The sequence below is a fragment of the Peromyscus maniculatus genome, chromosome 18 (genome assembly GCF_049852395.1).
Source record: "Peromyscus maniculatus bairdii isolate BWxNUB_F1_BW_parent chromosome 18, HU_Pman_BW_mat_3.1, whole genome shotgun sequence".
In the NCBI taxonomy this organism is placed as follows: domain Eukaryota; kingdom Metazoa; phylum Chordata; class Mammalia; order Rodentia; family Cricetidae; genus Peromyscus; species Peromyscus maniculatus.
Window position 1 is genome coordinate 23,094,412 of NC_134869.1, and position 19,343 is coordinate 23,113,754.

General features: G+C 39.5%; 1 long non-coding RNA gene across 1 annotated transcript in view; it reads right to left on the reverse strand.

Annotated features, from left to right (window-relative positions):
* Positions 1-1,970: 1,970 nt before the first annotated feature.
* Positions 1,971-19,343, reverse strand: part of LOC121823709 (uncharacterized) — a 97,028-nt gene continuing 79,655 nt past the window's right edge. Inside the window, exon 3 of the long non-coding RNA XR_006065242.2 lies at positions 1,971-2,765. This is a non-coding gene — a long non-coding RNA (uncharacterized LOC121823709). The remainder of the gene's footprint in view (positions 2,766-19,343) is intronic.

Here is a 19,343-nt window from a genome sequence, read left to right on the forward strand (position 1 = left end):
CAGGCTTTCAAGAAGCAGTTCAGCTGAGATCCATTTGGATGAGGACTCAGAAGCTTCCAGTCTCTGGAAACAGGCTCAGCTGAGGAACTGGCAAGGTGAGGTGACTGTGGCTTATTCTGTCTCTCTGATCTTCCAGCCTTCACCCCAATACCTGGCTCCAGGTTTGTTTTTATTAACAAAGACTCTTTAAGATTCATGCTACAGTTGGGAGTACAAATTTGTACAGCCACTTTGGAAATAGTGTGGCAGTGTCTCAGAAAATTAGGAGTCAATCTACCTCAAGACCCAATGATACTACTCTTGGGCAAATATCCACGGAATGTTCAATCATACCACAAGGACACTTGTTCAACTATGTTCATAGCAGCATTATTCGTAATAGCCAGAACCTGGAAACAACCTAGATGCCCCTCAACTGAAGAATGGGTGAAGAAAATGTGGTTCATATACACAATGGAGAGAAAAACAATGGCATCATGACATTTGCAGGCAAATGGATGGAAGTAAATATTATCCTGAGTGAAGTAATCCAGACTCAGAAGGACAAACATGGTATGTACTCACTCATAAGTAGATATTAGATGTAAAGCAAAGGTCAATCAGACTAAAAACCACAGCTCCAGAGACTCTAACTAACAAGGAGGACCTTAAGAGGGAAGCATGGATCTCCCTGGGAAGGGTAAATAGATGAGATCTCCATGAGTAAACTGGGGATGAGCGATGGGCAATGGAGGGCAGGGGATGGGGGATGAGAACATAAGGGAATGGGATAGTCAAGCCTGAACAGGGATGAAATGGGAGAGCAATGGAAGACATACCTTGATAGAGGGAGATATCATGGAGATAGGGAGAAACCTGGTGCTAGGGAAGTTCCCAAGAATCCACAAGGATGACCCCAGTTTAGACTACTAGCAATAGTAGAAAGAGGGTCTGGGTTGACTTACCCCAGTAATCAGACCAGTGAATACCCTAACTGCCATCACAGAGCCTTCATTCAGTATCTGATGGAAGCAGATGCAGAGATTCATAGCCAAGCACCAGACTGAGCTCCAGGAGTCCAGTGGAAGAGAGAGAAGAGGGATTCTATGAGTAAGGGGCATCAAGATCATGATGGGGAAATCTGCAGAGACAACCAAAACAAACTAGTGGGAACTCATGAAATTTAGACCAACAGCTGTGGAGGCTCCATGGGACTAGTCTAGGCCCTCTGCATAAGCAAGACAGTTGTGTAGTTTGATCTGCTTAAGGGGCCCCAGGCAGTAAGATCAGGGTCCATCCCTGATACATGAGTTGGCATTTTGGAGCCCATTACCTATGATGGGACACCTTGCGCAGCCTTGATGTAGCAGGAGGGGCTTGTTCCTGCCTCAGTTGAATGTACCAAGCTCTGCTGACACCCCATGGGAGGTCTTATCTTTTCAGAGGAGGGGATGAGGAATGGGTTGGGGGAGAAAGCTCGGGTTGGGCAGGAGGAAGGAAGAGAGGGGAATCTATGATTGGTATGTAAAATGAATAGAAAATTTCTTGATTAAAAAACTATTTTCAATAATAGAAAATACAAAAATAAAGACATACACATACTGAAAGATTAGCTATGTGTTCTCATTTTCGTAATCTATGTTTGTTTCTAACTGTTCCTGGATGCTTTTCTCTGAGCCTGTTGGTAAATGCAGCTATTTCATCACTAGAGGGCGCTTCCACACCAAGTCTGTCATAAACCTACAATTAGTGTGCTGTTCAAGACTGAGGGAGGCTGTGTTTCAAAGGGATGTCCTGCATCCCCAAATGCCTGCTTCAGGCTGGAGTGGGTCCAGCCTTATCTCCTAATTCCATTCTTGGGTCAGGAGCCATAAAATTCTGATGTGGGACCCTCTGGTGGTGAGTCTAGCTCTAGGGCCCTTAGCCATCACTTGCATCTATCCACTCCTCTTTTCCCAAGCAGCTAGTGGGTCTCTCCTTCGTGGTTGTTAGAGTTGTGGTAAAAATGAACCTGGGAGCCTTTTAACTTCCAGATCTACAACACAAATTCATAGTGGATCATCAGAACCCACCATTAACAACAAACAGAAGGATAGGATCCAGGGCCATGCTTCTGGAGTCCAGAGCTGTGTCTGAAGAAATCTGCAGTTGCCAGAAGTAGTGCTGGTGAGAAGACAAGTCCATCCCACTGGGACCCCATGACTCTAACAGGTTGGGGCCAGAGCCCATGTCCATCAGCTTTGGCATGGGCAGTTGTTTTACAGATATTTGCTGGGTGTTCATTTTCTCTGCAGTAAGTGCTCCCCTGAATGTAAAGTCCTATGCATACTTGTCCTTCCCACCTTCAAATGAATGGAGTCTTTTCCCATGCTCTTGTTGTGGCTAACTCTGACAGTTCCCAAGCTATCAGATAGATGCTAATTCAGAGGTTTCCTTTACAGACACTGGCCTTCAGCCAGGGATCATGGGACTCTTGTAGGTACTGATGTTTTCCATTCTGGATGCAATATTGGCTTCCAAGTCTAAGACCCATGTTGTATTCTTTCTCCTTCATTCAAACTGCAAGTCATACCTCTCTGCAGCTTAGAACTGGATGTTGCAACGAACCAGGGCAGATCTTTTTTCTGTTTCCTCCAATGATTCTTTTTTCTCGTATGCTAAACCAACAGCTGTGATGTCTCAATTGGCTTCTTCAGTGCTGAGGAAGGTTCTTCCATATATGAACAGCTGCTCAAAGTGATGTCCTCCTCTATTACCATCTTTCAGTATGACTACAGAGAGATTTCCTAGAATTGGACAAGAAGTATTGGCAATTTATTTAGTGAAATAGTAATGCACAATACTTATTCTTCTATTCCATGACAAAGTTATGTTTCCCCTTTATGTTTTTTCTTTTAAATTTATATCATGAGCATTTTTAAGTTTGAAGAAGATTTTTGTACATTTGGTAAATATTTACTTCACATATTTTAGTTTGGAGGAGCTCCTATAAATGCTTTTGTATTTCTAATAATGTTTTCCAGTTGTTTATTGCTGATATTTTGATGTTATGAATTCTCCTTTTAATTGATTGTAGAAGTTGGTTTTATTAGTTAGTTTTAAAAACTAGTAATGTTTTTCAAATATGCAGTTTTGTGTTTTAGAGTCATTGTAGTGTACACTGTAAATATACTCCTTGCTTTAATCATTTCAAGCTTGACCCCAGTGACACTTCACACATTGTAGACTATGACCCAGTGACACTTTACACATTGTAGACTATAGAAAACACCACAGCAGTGTTTCTTCTAATGCTACTTGAGAAGTTTTCCTTCTCATTAAAATTATTTTGTTCTACTTAATTCACTTCAGACACGACAAAAAATAAAAGTAGGTTTCATACTTTAAATTATAATAGCCTTGGGTAAAATAGTCTGAGCTTCCTTATTTCCAAGTATGAAAGGTTACTTGTTAATATGGCAATAAATTTCAAAAGTTGCTTTTCTGATATTTTAGATATTAGGGAAAATATGCCTAGAGTAATAATATGCATGCTAAGTAGAATCTATGTATCAAGGGATATGTCACTTTTAAACTTAAGTATTAATAAAACATGCAAGCTATAAGTAGAACATTTTTTATTTAAGTTCTCAGCAGTGCATTGACAGGCAATTAAAGTTTCTTTATAAGTTCAGATAGAAATTACATGAAAAACCAATCACCATTTGGTAGCATACTAATTCTAGGAAAGGATTTCTGCTGGCAGTAAGGTAGGCATAGTTTATTATCAGATGCAACATCACACCAGATTCTCTCGGCAAGTCAGTAAGGAAGATCCCTACCTAATCACTCTGGATGCTAATTAGCTTGAAACATTCCCTCTGGTCATTGGTCTGTGCTGTTCAGCATTATGTTGAGAAGTGAAAGTCAAGGTCTCTTTCAAATCAAACAGAAACCAAGAACACGGAGTGTCTTTTAAACGCCTGGATTGGTAGAGAAGGAATGTTCTTTTAATGAACAGGAAGGGGGTCTCTTTACAGAAGGAAGTGAAAGGGTGGCAACACAAAGTAGTCGCACCACTTTGATGAAGGTACTGATTGTCATAAACTCTTAGAACACCTTTAAGATGGTTTTCAATGAAATACACTTTTGGTTTCTATTGCAATAATCAGGAAATCAGAGTGACTCACTCTGTTAGGATGTCTATACTTTGTGAATGTGCATTCATGTTTGTATACCATAAACAATAAATACCCAGCTACTACTTAGGGTCTGGTAGTGAGCTAGGATCCATGCACTATTCTCTTTCCAAAGGTCAGATTCATGAACCTCATAAGAGAAGTCAATAATCTCCATAGTCTGATTTATTGTTGAAACATAGCTCTAGAGTCCTGACAGGTTGGAGTTAATGTTAGCATGTCAGACAATGAAACTATTTCTCTTCTCCCCTTTCACCACGGGGCTAAAACTGAGCTACTCCAAATGTTTCTCAGTTGTGTGGCAATAAAACTATGATTATTTTTAGTCTTGGATGATATTCAACTATAAAATGAATAAACAATGATAAATTTATCAGATTGGAGAATTTGAGGGAATAAAGAAACCTGTTACCTAGTGCTTTATAAGTGTCTTTGTTCATCAAACTTTCTTTTCTGTAACACAACTTTGTTATATCTATATCTATAGAGAGATCTAGTTCCATGTAGATCTATATAGATATCTATATAGATACACAACTTGCAACGTCATATATAGAGATGTACATATATTCGTGTATATGTGAATCTGAATTATTGAATTTCTTGAAGCAAACAACCTAAGTTATTTTGGTGAGAACTGCATATTTGGCTCGGCATTAGATTTTCCATAGTTTTGTGGCCCAAGTGGAATATTAAGTATAGCGCCTGATATTTCAAAGTTCTTGCTATCATCTCTAAAATCTAGTATCACATACATTAGGTTATCTTAACCAAAACTATTACCTACCAAAGCTAGGTGAGATAGATATTAAAGAATGAAGTACATGTGTAATACAGGATAGCTTTTATCATTGTTGAAAAAAATCTGTTCTGATGTTTTAAATGAAAGCAATTATTGGTACAGAGGTAAGCAGAATTCATGGTTGATATAAACTTGAAAATAAAAGAAAACCCTGAACATTCCTGAACACTATCTGACACAGCTGAATGAAAGTTTAGAAGGGAGAAGAAGAAATGGAGATTCTTCTCACATACAAAATCACAAGTATTTCCATACAGTCTTGAGTGATAAAGGTTTTGCAAGTGGGCTCCAGATATCATATTGATCCCTTACCTAAGCTGGAATGTTTCCTACAGAATTCTGTGCATATTAAAACTCCACTTCTGGGGCAAGGCTGGAGATGCTATTGTAATGATGACTTTGCTGTGTTCAGAGATTAATGGTAGATCTCTCAATTACATTTGCCAAGAGCTTGACTCCCTGTGACATATACAATCCTATTATTTACATTTCAGAATGCTCCACATTATGTAAGTTTTTTTTAGGAAAAATAAAAAGTAGCCAAATATTCCAAAGGATATGCTACAGAATGTTTCAAAAGTGTTGAAGACAGGATTTGAATAAAAATAAAGTGGTTGTCTCTGTTATGGAAGTTTCAGGGCAAAAGCCCAGCTCAAGAAAACCCAGCAGACCTAGCTGGGTCACCTGTCTCAATGCCTCAATTAGTTAATAGTTAATGATGAAGGCAAATAAAGGAGATTTAATCTACTTGGACATGTCGGTAAGATAAAGAGGTTCAGTGACTCCAGCTATGTCTTTAGGTTACCATCTGAACTTTAAGTGAAAAAATCATTGTGCCAGAGGAAAACATAATTAGGCAGTCTTGTTCAAGGTGTAATCCAGTTGACCATTTTTTTTCCAGTTTTGGCTCGACAAAGGGTTTGAAGAGGTCTTTATTACTTGATATGGCAGTATCAAGATCTTCATGGGATATTGAGCCATGTGACCCAGGCAGGTCTGCTCGGTTTTCTTGGATCTTGGGATCCAAGGTGACTGATGGTTTATGAGAATGAGTGGAAGGTTTTATGGCCTTTCAGAGATGTGGATCAGGACACAATAAAAGCTGAGAGTACTGAGGCTTGGTTACTCTAATTTTTATACCTTAAACCTTCTCTGTTTGTATGTATGGGGGAGGGGGTCCAGTAAATTAGTTTATGTGTCTCCAGTATTTGGCTAGCCACTCCTTGAGTAATTGGCATGTCTACCTAGAAGGTTCAGCAGTAGTCTAGCCCAAAGTAAAGGAGCCAGATATGAAATGAAGACAAAGAGGCTAGGCTTTTCTCCAGCTTCAGTTAACTCTTGGACCCAGAATTAGGAATTAATTCTTTATTAGCAATAGAAAGTTTTAAACACATGTTACACTTGTATATTTTGTGTAATTTTAATCTTTGAAAGTATGCCACTGGAATAAAAGAACAGAGGGAGCTGATTTTATATTTCCTTTTTATCTTTTATCTGTTTTAACTAGGGTTAGTGAACCTTAGTTCTGTTGTGTTGCTATGATAAAATATCCTGACAAAAGTAACATAAGGGAAGAAGAGTTTATTTTGGCTTACTGCTCCAGAGGGACACAGTCCATCATGACAGGGAAGATGTGACTAAATGGAGGGAAAGCATGGTGGCAAGGACAGGAGGCTGGCTGGTCACCTTATATCTATACACAGAAAATGGAGAAGAGGGAATTAGGGCCTGCTATGACACCTCAGTGTGCATGCCAATTGCCTAACTCCTCTAGTGACATTCTACCTCTGGAAGGTTCCACAGTTTTCTCAAACTGTGCTGAAGGAGGTAGCTGTGTTCAAACACCTGATACTGACATTTCCCAGTCAAACCTTGACAAAATGATCGACTAATATTTTCTAATTTTGAGACTGAAGAATTTCAGTGCGTGTCATACTGAGAAGTTGGATTGTCTAAATGGTGGCTGTCTTGATCTATAAGGGATGGTATAAAAGATAAAAGTCTTCCATCAGTATAATGTTGTCACTGACTTGCAATGTTTCATTTAAATAGCTGATTTTACACATTCATCAACAAATGAAAGACACCTTTTAGTAAGCCTACACCATAATATCATAAGTATCTTATGGACTGACATGGACCTATCTTGTTCACTCTACTGAGAATGCAATCAGTACTTTTTAGTCTATACATCAGAGAGTGATTCAGCTTTAGCTATTAATATTGAATGTAATGTAAAATACTGTGCAGTGAAGGCAATTCCAAGTTGTAAGACCACTCAGGTGAATACAGACAGGATCTTGGGTCTTAAACATGAAAGGGCAACCCTATAAGATCAAGGTACAGTTTTTGTATTTGTGTCTTCCAGTGTTTTAATAAAATGATATAAATGGAAAGTAATCATTAGCACTACATATTGCAAATTAAGTGAGGCTCAGTGTGTCAAAGTTGACCTTAACTGAAATGTAATGAAGTGAATCTAATTTAAAGGGGCGGGGCTAGATGTGTCAATGAAGTAGGGATGAGAGGATATAACAAAAGGAAAGTGTTTGAGAATCTGTAGATAAATGTACTACTGAGGTGTCTAGGCTTTTACCAAACTGAAGCTACATCCAGATCTAATGTATCACATTAAAAATATTTTAACCATTTTTAAGTTGTTTCTTTCATGTTTGAGATTATAACACGATTATATAGTTCTCTTTTCCTTTCTTCTCCCTAAATCCTACCATATATCCCTCCTTGGTCTCTTTCAAATTCACGATCTCTATTTTTTTTATTGATTGTTGATATATAAATAAGTATGTGTGTATACACGCATACATTCCTAAATACAGCCTGCTAAGCTTGTATAATTCTGTTTGCATATATGCTTCCAGGGATGATGAAAAATCACACCCAATCAAAATACAGAGTTGTGAAATCTAACCCCAAAGGGTACATCTACAAAAATCTCTTACATTTAAGGCTCAGGGATCATTGCAGAAAAGGCAGAAGAAGGATTTGAAGATCAAAAGGTCATGAAACATACTCTGAGACTGTGTCTCTTAGAAATGTCAGAAGCTACACCCATAAAGTGTTACGAACAGGAAAGCGTAAACGGGAGCTGAATAAGGACAACGATGCCAAAGTGGACAGTAGAAAGCCAATGAGGCCTCAACCTACGCAAAGAACTGCAGGCAGCTAAGGAACACTGTGAGCTTGACCCTTGCAATGTTCTGTGAGCACTGGCAAAGGACTTTCTCCTCACCACAGTTGCAGTTCACTACTTGCTCTGCTGTCATAGAGTTACCTTATACACTTCCTTTGCAACATGATTATATCTCTGTAATAACATGTCCTACTACTGTGAGGTGACTTGGCCACATGATGGCTGGTACAGATGAATCAATGAAAACTGCACTTTCACTGGGATATTTTTTTGTGGGAATGTTTTTGTATTGGAATGTCAAGTGAATCTAAACATCACAGCCCATGATTAAAAAAAAAAATTCTAAAGTAACAAACACATTATGTTGAATCAAATTTGTAGAGAATTTTGTCTTAGGAAAGGTCTCTATGGGTGTTCCTAATGGCACACACATATCTAAAAATTTATAACTAACATGCACAAGTGAATGAACACATGTGACACCTGTCCATTGGGGACTGAGTTACAAGTTGCCTGACTCAGAATGAATTGTTTCCAGATCTGTCCATCTACAGGCATATTTCACAAATTCTTGTTTCCTTAATAGCTGGATCTTTAGACAACTATGTCTCCTTTGGAATACACACAGAGGCCATGAGACTAGTAAGGGAGAGGGGCTTTAAGGAGATGGACAATGGAGCACAGTGACTAAAAGTGGAGAGGGATAAAAAAAAAACAAGAAGGATTAAATGAGATGGGGTAAGAGGGTAGGTAGAGGAAGGAAGTCAGGGAGAGATATTACTTCTGAGAAGGTTACATGAAAACTGCTGCCTCAGGACCTTCTTAAAATACATATACATATATATATGTATGTATATACACATATATATATACATACATACATACATATATATATATATATATATATATATATATATATATATATATATATGTATTACCCTAGAGTGGGGCAAGAATGCCCCTATTATACACAACAGGCTAACAAATAGGAAGCCCAGTGTTAGAGATGGGTTACTTCTGTTGGCATTGTTGGCTAGTGAGGTCCCTCCCATAGGTGCCTCAGATTATAGGCTGTCGCTCTTATTCCCGACGACCGTCTAGATCTTGATGATAAGACTCCACTGCTGAAGGTCCGTACTTAAGTCATACAACATTGAACAATCAAGCTGCCACTGAACTGAGGGAAAGTAATTATCAATTTTATCCACCTGTGAATTCTTCAAACTATTAATAAAGACTTTCCTGGCAAGACGTGTCCCACTGGTGCTGTGGTGGGATGAGTGCCATCACAGTAATCAAGAGCTGTATGGTTGGATATGATACTCACTCCACTAGAAAGACTGGGTACCAGGTGAGCCAGGAACTAGCTCACCTTGTTCAAGGCTAGCTGCTAATGTGTTAATGGGATATAGTATTAAACCAACTCCTAAAGAAGTTGGAGTGCTGCAGATTAAAACCCACACTTATTTCAGTGTTATAAATATATCAACAATCCCTGTGTCTTACCTCACCTCCTTTGTCTATATAAAAAAAATTTAGAATGTTTTAATTTAGGATACCATTAACTCTCACCAACTGAAAAGATAAGACTATCATTAGCCAGTATCTGAGATTATAGCATACCTGCTTTGCTATCATTTGTCTATCTGATGCCCCAACCCATTGTGTTTAGAAAATGTACTGACTTAATACTCACGTTTGTTCTGTGCTTATAAAGTTTATGTGACTACTTTCAATGTGGAACATGTCATTTGAGGCAACTAAATTTCTGTTCCCTGGCCATGGTCCCTTGCATTCATCTCAGAATAAAAATTTATTTCTTTTGGAGTGAGAAGTGTGCTATTCATCAACAATGACTTGAAATCCTCATCCAATCATTTAATATCTAGATCTTTAACATCTAGCTTGCTGAGGTTATCTCCCTGGGTGGTCATATTTCTTCAGAATGAATTTTTTCTTTCCCAGATGCTAATTCATCAGTAATTCTGCTTTATATACTGGGCATTTGGCTTTCTTGAAATAGAAATTCTAGATCTTTTTGTATTTCTCCAATATAACTTATATTTGGGTTAATTTTTAAGCAGAAAATCAACCTGACCACATGCCAGTGGCCAACTCAAGATCCTGGGGTAGTCTCAATCTCAGCTCATTTCTTCCTTCTCTCCAGTCTCCTCCTCAACTGAACTGATTTCAGTCAGCTTCATGTATGTATGTATGATTCAGGGCTCAGTCAAAATACTGGAAAGAATTTACACACACAATTCAAGTCCGTCCTCTTTAGGTTCTTTGAGACTCTCACTTCCAAACAGAAGTGGTTGTCCTGAACTTACTTCATTAGTTAACTGGAAAGAACTTGGGCTTGGTAAAGTTTATCTAATTTTGGAGAACAGTGATTTCCTCTGATAGACTAAAATTAGAAGAAATATGCAAATTTTACCTTTTATGCTATTTCCTTTCCTCCACATTTCTACTTTTCTGTAGACTCTGCTTGGCTTCAAGCACTCTCCCAGCCCTTCAAGTGTTCTGCTGTTATTTGGCTTTAGACTTTGAGTTTAATTTCTCAGTCTTTATATTTGTTATCTGCAGAGAGTAGGCAACCTAAGAGTATAGCCAAAGTAATCCTTAAGTAAATGTTCTAGCATTACACTCTTTCATTTATTTGCCTTCAAAAATCATTAATTTGGACTATGGGCATAGTTCAGTGCTAATGTGCTAGCTGATCCTTTGAAAATCTGAAATTTATCCCAAATAGCCAGATAAATAGATAGATGACAGAAAGATAGGTGTTTAAATAACAGATAATAGAGGGTTGATCAATGATTTTGTATATTGGTCATATATATAATAGATAAATATGTGGATAAATAATAGGTACATAGATAGATGATAGATTTATAGGTTGATGGTAGATAGGTATATAAAATAGATAAGAATAGACAGTAGATAGATGATATATAGATAGGTGATAGATTAGAAAAATAGATGGATAGATAGATAGATAGATAGATAGATAGATAGATAGATAGATAGATAGATATGCAAACAGACAGATAGGTAGAAAGAAATGATTTAAAGATATAAATAGATAGATTTTCAGACAGGAAGATGAGCAGTATATTAGCCTCCTATCAGCTTTGACAGAAATAACATCTTTGATGTGTGGGTTATAATGAAATACTTGCCTAGAATAATTTTCAGGGCCTTAAAGGCCATGTGGCAGGCAGATTTCTGATGCACGACAAAAACAAGGTGAAAAGGCTTGGCATCTCATCTTTCCATGGTATGTGTTTCCTTTGTCACTTGAGCCATTGGGTCATATTGTTTCTGCTCAACACTGTAAGGAGACGTGGCAGTCGTTTATGTGACATTTGTCTCATACAAGGTTAATTTACCTCAAATGCCACTGTTCTCCTTATCTCCTTTAAAACTGAAAAACCAAGAGTAACTGATTCACAGGACTCAGAGGCACCATGGCCAACAGATCATCAAGTACCAGTGCTAAGATTCCATTCTAGATGGCCCAGCCTCCAGTTATCAATTCTTTCCTAACCCAAGACCTACCTTTCCTCCATACCTAAGGATAACATCAGCTGGAAACATAGGTTGAACAAAGGGGAGCATCTCCAGACAATAATCCTCCAGCTCACTTTACTAAGATTTTGAATAAACCTTTGTTCTTGCTTCAAAAACTTATCCTTGCTTTACCTGGTCCTTTTCAAACAGATGGTTAACAGGCTTACTTTCAGTAAAAGTTTTTTAGACTACAGAAAGCAAAGCACACACACGTACACATGTGTGTGAATATTTGTGTATTTTTGTACACGACAAGGAGTCTAGGTCTATAGGGTCACTGTTTGGGGTATGGGTCTTGTTCCTCAAACACAGAACAGCTAGTGCTGACAAAGAAGTCTGTCAGGGTGGTAATACATGTCTTTAGCAGCAGTCATCCTTTTGAATGACTCAGCATGCCACATTCATGCTCAAAATGACAAAGGCTGTAAGGTATGCCATCAGACATCATTCTGCTTAAAACCTCACTTAAGAAGCCCCTAATGTGGTTTCCTCTTTTCAGAATCAACTAACCTAGAGAATCCACCAGGCCTAGGCCATGCCTGTCAGATGGGGTACATCAGGGACTTGCCCACTCCCACCTCTCAGAGAAGTACCACTCAGCCCACTCTGAGTATCTGAGTTCTAGGGAACAGCCCTGGTTGCTTTTGCCTTCTACCTTTTCCTCCTACATTACCTCATCCTTTCCCAGTACTCTAATTACCATCCCTATGCTAATGACGACCAAATTTATACCATCAACCCACTTCTCTCCTCTGAGTTCCAAACTGGAACTTCCAACAGCCTAATTTACATCTACTTTGAATGTCTCCCTGGTATCTCAAATTCAACATGTCAAAAATCAAACTCTTAATTTTCTGCCTTCCTCTCCCCACAGTGCATTTCCCCAACTTTTTCAATCCATTTGTTCAACACAGACTTTAAACCTGTCTTCTTCATATTTAACAACCTCTTTGAAATCTTTAGGGAAGAAAAGAGTTATAATCCATTGGAAAACTAGGTTTAAAAATAACAGTTAGTTGATTGGACAAAGACATGAAAATTTTATTATAGTATTTGTCACAGCTAACAAAATAGCAAAACAATTTATTAAATATTATATAAGAGGTTAATATATACAGTGTTTGTTCTCGGAAAAATTTGTTACAGAAGCTTCCAGAATTAAAGAGCTGAAACAAATCCTACCCTGTGCCTTCTAAATAGTGGTGTGTGTGTGTGTGTGTGTGTGTGTGTGTGTGTGTGTGTGATGTATTTGTCTGGTAAATTGGCTAGTGATCATTTGCCCCTAAGATGGCATGTTTATATAAATGTCACAATATAAATCATTCCAACTTTTAAAAGTCCAAGAGTCTAAATTTTTTTCTGATTTTTTTATTAAGAAAATCTTTTTTATTCATTTTACACACCAAAGATCCCCCTCTTCCCTCCTCCTACCCCCCAGCCTCCCCCTCCAAATGCCCCCATTCCCCCCCCACAAGAAGGCAATTTTTTAGGTGTTTAAAAGTTCAGTTTCTACAAACTATCTGAAGTCTCACTAAAAGTTCAATGTTCCTATGGAGTATTTGAGGTGTCATGACAGTGGGTTCTTGTAAAATAAAAAAATAATTTAAATATTTTGTTATTCCAAGAGAGAAGAATGAGGGCATGGTCAAATAAAATCAAAGCAAAATAAAAGCAGGAACATGTAAAACTCTCAGTGTCAGGCATCTGGGATTCACTCACCATCTTCTGGACTCCACGGGGCCTCGGCCACCTTTACACCTCTACTTTTTGCAAAATATGCAACTTGTCTGCTAGACTCCGGTTGGATCTAATTCATATGTGCTGCTGTCCTTGGTTGTTATGCAATGGTACCGGCATCTCCAAAATGCTGGAATATCACACACACAACTGGCCTGTGCCTTCTGGGACTCTGGCTCTGCCGTCTAGTACCAAACCTCAACTTTTCTCCATGACCCCTTCAATCCTGGAGCTTCTACTGCAATTGCAGATCCAAGTTCACCTTTCCTAACCTCATATGGGGTCTAGTGTCAACTGCTCTCCATTATCCCTTCAGGCTTCCTGATCCAGTACCACCAGCAAGACTCTTACACACTACCAAGTTTGGCTGCCAGTAGAGACGTTGCCCTCTCTGGCCATAGGTTCTGTATGTCGATTCTGTGAAAACAACTTCCAGATGTGAAATCACTTCAATGATGCTGGTCTCTTCTTAATCAAAGCTAATGCTTCATCTGTAGCTACCCAGCATTAATTGTCCTGGTAAAGCTAAATTTTCACTTTCTTTTATCTTAATTTAAAATATTGAATAGTCCCAACATAGTCTTCAAGAGTCTCTCAAATCCACCCCCCCCTCCCCGCAATGTCACAAGCCCACCCTCCATCATCTGCACTGTTCTCAAAATTCTTGTCTTCCAAGTTCACACAAAAAAAGCTCACTGTTTTCTTAGGACACAATGCCTTTTCTGGCCCAAAGTTCAAATAACTCCACAATCTCCCCAAAAGTATATTGTTAGGTCTGTCACAAAAACACTATAAACCCAGTACCAACCTCTGCTTCAGGGTTTTTATTGGTATAATAACCAAAAATTACCAAAAGAAGTTGGGTAGGTGGGAAGGGTTTATTTCACGTTATGGCTTGTAGTTCACCATCCAGGGAAGTCAGGACAGGAACTAAAGGGATGATTCATGTAAGACGGTCCAGGTCATGGAGGCATGCTGCTTACTGGCTTACCCCCTATGGCTTGCTCAGCTTGCTTTCTAAAACAATCCAGACCATCTGCCCAGAGTGACCTGGACCGTCTTACATGAATCATTCATCAAGAAAATGTCCCACAGGTTGCACAAGGTGTCACACCTTAGGCACTGGGCTCTAAAAATACCTGCTCATGCACCAGGGAAGGATTCTGATCTCCCTACCTGGGAGGCAGCCCAAACAGTTCAAACTAAACAACTGTCTTGACTGAATGTACCAGGCTCTGCTGCTTCCCCATGGAAGACCTTGACTTGGAGGAGTTGGGAATGGGTGGTGGGTTGGGGGCAAAGAGGGAGGAGGAGGGATCTGTGATTGGTATGTAAATTGAATAGAGTTTCTTAATAATGAAAATTAAAAAAAAGAAAATGTCCCACAGGTTTGCCTATAGGTAAATCCAATGAAAACATTTTCTCTATTGAGATTTCCCCTTCCTAATGACTAGCTTGTATCAAGTTGACATAAAATTAAGCTAGCACTCTGGCTAAAACACAAGTGCTGAGGTTCTGAAGTCACATATACATAAACATGAAACATGGATTCAACAATCTGTGAGTGTATGTGTGTGTATAACAGTAATAATCAAAGAAAAAGAGGAAATCAATTTGAGACAGAGATGGGGCCACATTGTAGGAGTTGGAAATTTAAAGGATTGAATAAAGGAAAGGAAATGAGTGAGATGATATGAATACTTTCATTTAAAAATATAGTTAAAAAAAAGAATTATGTTGCCTCTTTAGAAGGCAGTCTCATAACTTTTTGTATGACTCAGGCACAGTAGTTTCCCAAATGCAATGAAAGCATCTGCCCACAGAGACTTAGAGACATGTGTTAAAAGTGACATTGTGAAAAACAGACAAAATTAGAATCAATACAAATGTCCATCAACTGGTCAGTTTCTGCAGGGGGAAAACTACTTTGCATCTGAAGGCTTTGGGGATTTATCAAGGAAAACAATATTGTTATTAGAGATTCAGATTCTACGGTCTAGTTCTGGATCCAAATGCTGCCCTGTATTATGAAAAAAAAAAAAAAGAATGTGTGTGTGTGTGTGTGTGTGTGTGTGTGTGTGTGTGTGTGTGTGTGTGTATGAATTATTAGTAGATTGACCATGCCTGGGGAGTGAGGAATTCTCCATTGCTCTTTACCTCACCTACAATAATTTTACAAATTATATATGAAACAAAGGCCAGGACATCCAAATAAGCTGATTCAGTTACCAGAACTGGCAGATTAGAGCCTCTCTTTGGAAATGAGTCTTTCTCGTGTTGCTGTGGGTCAGGGCACCTGGGGTCATCCACTTTCTCCCCTGGAGTGGCATTTTCTGTAGGATTTCTGATTCCCAGAGCTCCCAAGATAGTGTGACATTACACATGACCCTCTCACCGATGTGTTAGTGCGTGGATAGGCTGAATGAAAAGAGCAATTCTTTATAGTCTGAGACTATCCTGAGGGCTTGGGTGAGGAGACCTCTAGTCACAAGGGAGACTTCCAGAGAAGGGAGGGTTCAGAAAGAGAAGGGACAGATGATGCCACTAAACAGTAGCGCAACAAACCTGGGAGTCAACATGAGTGATCTCCTTCGGGTCTCATTTCTAGAACATTCTACTTCCTTAATAGCCAGTAGCTCTATGTGCTACACAGATGATGGAAATCCCCCAAACCCTAAAGGGCTAAATAAATCTACTTTGCTATTTTTGAAACAATATAGTTTAATGAGTTAAAGTGGGTGGCAGCAGACTTTTCAGCTAATGAGTACTCAAGGGTTTTGGAGAAACAAATTTAGGAACAGCAATAGGGTCCATATTATTTCATTTATCGATCAATAATGGAAAAGAAACAATACAGTCAGTAACAAGTATATACACACACACACACACACACACAATTTATGTGAAATACTAACAAAGACAAAAGTCTACTAGCAAGGAACTTACTAGTGGTAGCCAAGGCTACCCAGTAAGGATGTAGAAGTATATATAATCATGTATGCACATATATACTAGCATACAGTTTTTCCAGTGTTCAGGACCATTCTCGTGTCATTTGAGACAAGTGTTCTCCAGCTGAAGTACACCTCTGTCCCTTTCTCTGTGCAGCTTAGAGGAGACTCTTAATCTGCTCCGCAGCTGGGCATGGCTTAGAACTCATAAGCTTCTTATGTTGGCCCCGCTAAAACTATGCTGGATATTTGTTATAGCCTTATGTATACAGTTTCCAAACTCATATTCTTTATATAAATGGAAAGATTTTACTGTTTGTGAGTAAATACATAAAACTAAAAAAAGATAAAAATCTATTTTAAATAAGAATTTTATTCATCAGAGAAATAAGAGAAATTAATAACATTTATTATTTTGACTTTTGTCACTGATAAAAACCGTAAGCCCTTAGGACAGCGGCAGAGACTTTTTTTTTGTAGACTAGCTAAGGGCAGACTCTGCCAGGATGCTGTCCAATATAGGATGTGGGATAGGTACCTTTGGAAATGGTAGCCAGGGAAGGACAGATTTTTATAAGAAAGCTCACTCTTCTTAGACATGATGACAGGGTATTCTGGGAAAACACTGAGAGCCAGATGTTTCTGGAGAAGACATTAAGTCTTTTTGATTGATGGTTTGCCACAAAGTAAATAGTGCACCAGACTGGGAATTTTTAAATAAACTAATTAGGTCAAGTTACCTTATTTGCAGCCACAGAGCCTCAGCTATTTAAGAATCAAGTTAGTCCATGGGGTCTCTGAGGATGATTTCCACTCTTTCTTGCAGCGTTTAGTGCATTTATTGTTTCTCGCATTCTAACTCAGGGTTACACAGGGCACTTCTGAGTGAGAAGCTGTCTAAGCCCCATGGTAATGGCAATAGGTGGCAAGTTCCACCACAAGGGAACACTACTCCACCTCCTTCCACCCCACAAATACACAAAGCACTTGACTTTAGGAAATAATACATTTCCTGAACCGAGGTTAAAACATCACTCTCAGGCATAGCATTAAGCAGAAGAAGTGATGTATTTGAACTTTTGAGTTCAGTACAAATGCTCCTGCCTATGTTGCTGTTAGATCACAGAGGCTACCCCTATAGAAAGGATCAGCCACATCTTATGTCTTAGTTGGGGTTTTTAATTGCTGTAAAGAGACACAATGACCACAGCAACTCTTAACAACAACTAAAAAGCATTTACTTGGGGCTGGCTTACAAGATTAGAGGTTTAGTCCATTGTCATCATCGGAGCAGGAAGCATGGTAGCACAAAGGCAGATAATGGTGCTGGAGAGGTAGCTAAGAGTTCTACATCAGGATCCTCAAGCAACAGAGAGAGTGACACCGGGTTTGGCTTGAGGATTTTAAATCCCAAAGCCCACGCCCAGTGACACATTTCCTCCAATAAGACCACACCTCCTAATAGTGCCACTTCCTATGAGCCTATGGGGGCCATTTTCATTCAAACAACCACACCTTATATCCTGCCTAGTACCTTTCCAAAGCTGCTAAACTCTTAGCATGTAACAGCCACAAGGTAGGCTGAGACAGTAGAATTAGCTTCCTAAATTGAGGTCTCATATTAATTATTCTTTTTTTATAATTTTTTTATTTTTTAATTTAATTTAATTTTACATATCAGCCACGGATTCCCTTGTCCTCCCCCCTCTCGCCCCCCCCACTGCCTTCCCCCCAGCCCACTCCCCATTCCCATCTCCTCCAGGGCAAAGACTCCCCTGGGGATTGAGTTCAACCTGGTAGATTCAGTCCAGGCAGGTCCAGTCCCCTCCTCCCAGGCTGAGCAAAGTGTCCCTGCATAAGCCCCAGGTTCCAAAGAGCCAGCTCATGCACTGAGGACAGGACCCGGTCCCACTGCCTGGCTGCCTCCCAAACAGTTCAAGCTAGTCAACTGTCTCACTTATCCAGAGGGCCTGATCCAGTTGGGGGCTCCTCTATTGGTCCATAGTTCATGTGTTTCCATTCGTTTGGCTATTTGTCCCTGTGCTTTTTATAATTAATTGCTTTTCATTAATCTGATGAGCTCAGAAACCCCTCCCCTGTAGAGCTCATAACTTTCAAGAATTTCTTTGTTTAGGGGAGTTGCTGTTGCCTCTCCTTCCCTAGTTTCTGCTGCTGGGTGTGGCCGGCATAGTCCTGTTCAGACAGTCCTGCCGTTAGAGCTCCTGTGCTGTGAGCTTTCAGTTCCTTATGGTGGGAAAGACCCACCCTGCAATGCTGTCTCTTGCTGATGGCGCTCATCAGCATTTTACCTGTGCCTCCTCTGCTGTTTCCGTTCCAACTTTACTTGTCTCTAGAAAAAGTGCATTCCCTGTGGAGGATCCAGAAAGTCTGGGTACTTGGCCTGTTAGAGTGCTTGTGACATGGAAATGCTTTTCCAGAAACTCATGGACTCAGGATCCACTGGGTGTGGGCAAAAGAAAAGCACGTGGAATGTAAGGCCATTTGGGTAGATCCTACAGAGCTACATTTAAATGTGAAGCAACTGCTTGGCAAGGACAGTAAAAGGATAGGACCGCTTGGAGCAAATACACTGACCTGGTTCCCAAGAAGATCGTAATGCAGAGGATCTGAACACGAAAAGACCTGGTGAGAAAGTGATCAAAGAAATGACCAAAAAAGACAAGGCCATCCTTAGAGAAATCCCTACTGCAGAACATTACTGGAGCCATGCTGCCTTGAACAGCAGATAAGTTGGATTCTGCTTGGTATATCTCATACACACCATCTCAGAAGGAGTGGCATTCAACTCTGGACCTAACAGAGGTTTATTTAGAAATCCTGAAAGACCCAAAGGGGCCCCAAGACTCATTAGTAGGAAACTCCCCTGGACTGCCTCCTCCCCCTGTACTTATGATGTGTTATCTGAGTCTGAAGTCAACTGTCCAGGAGTAACAAGAGTAAAAGAAGATTCC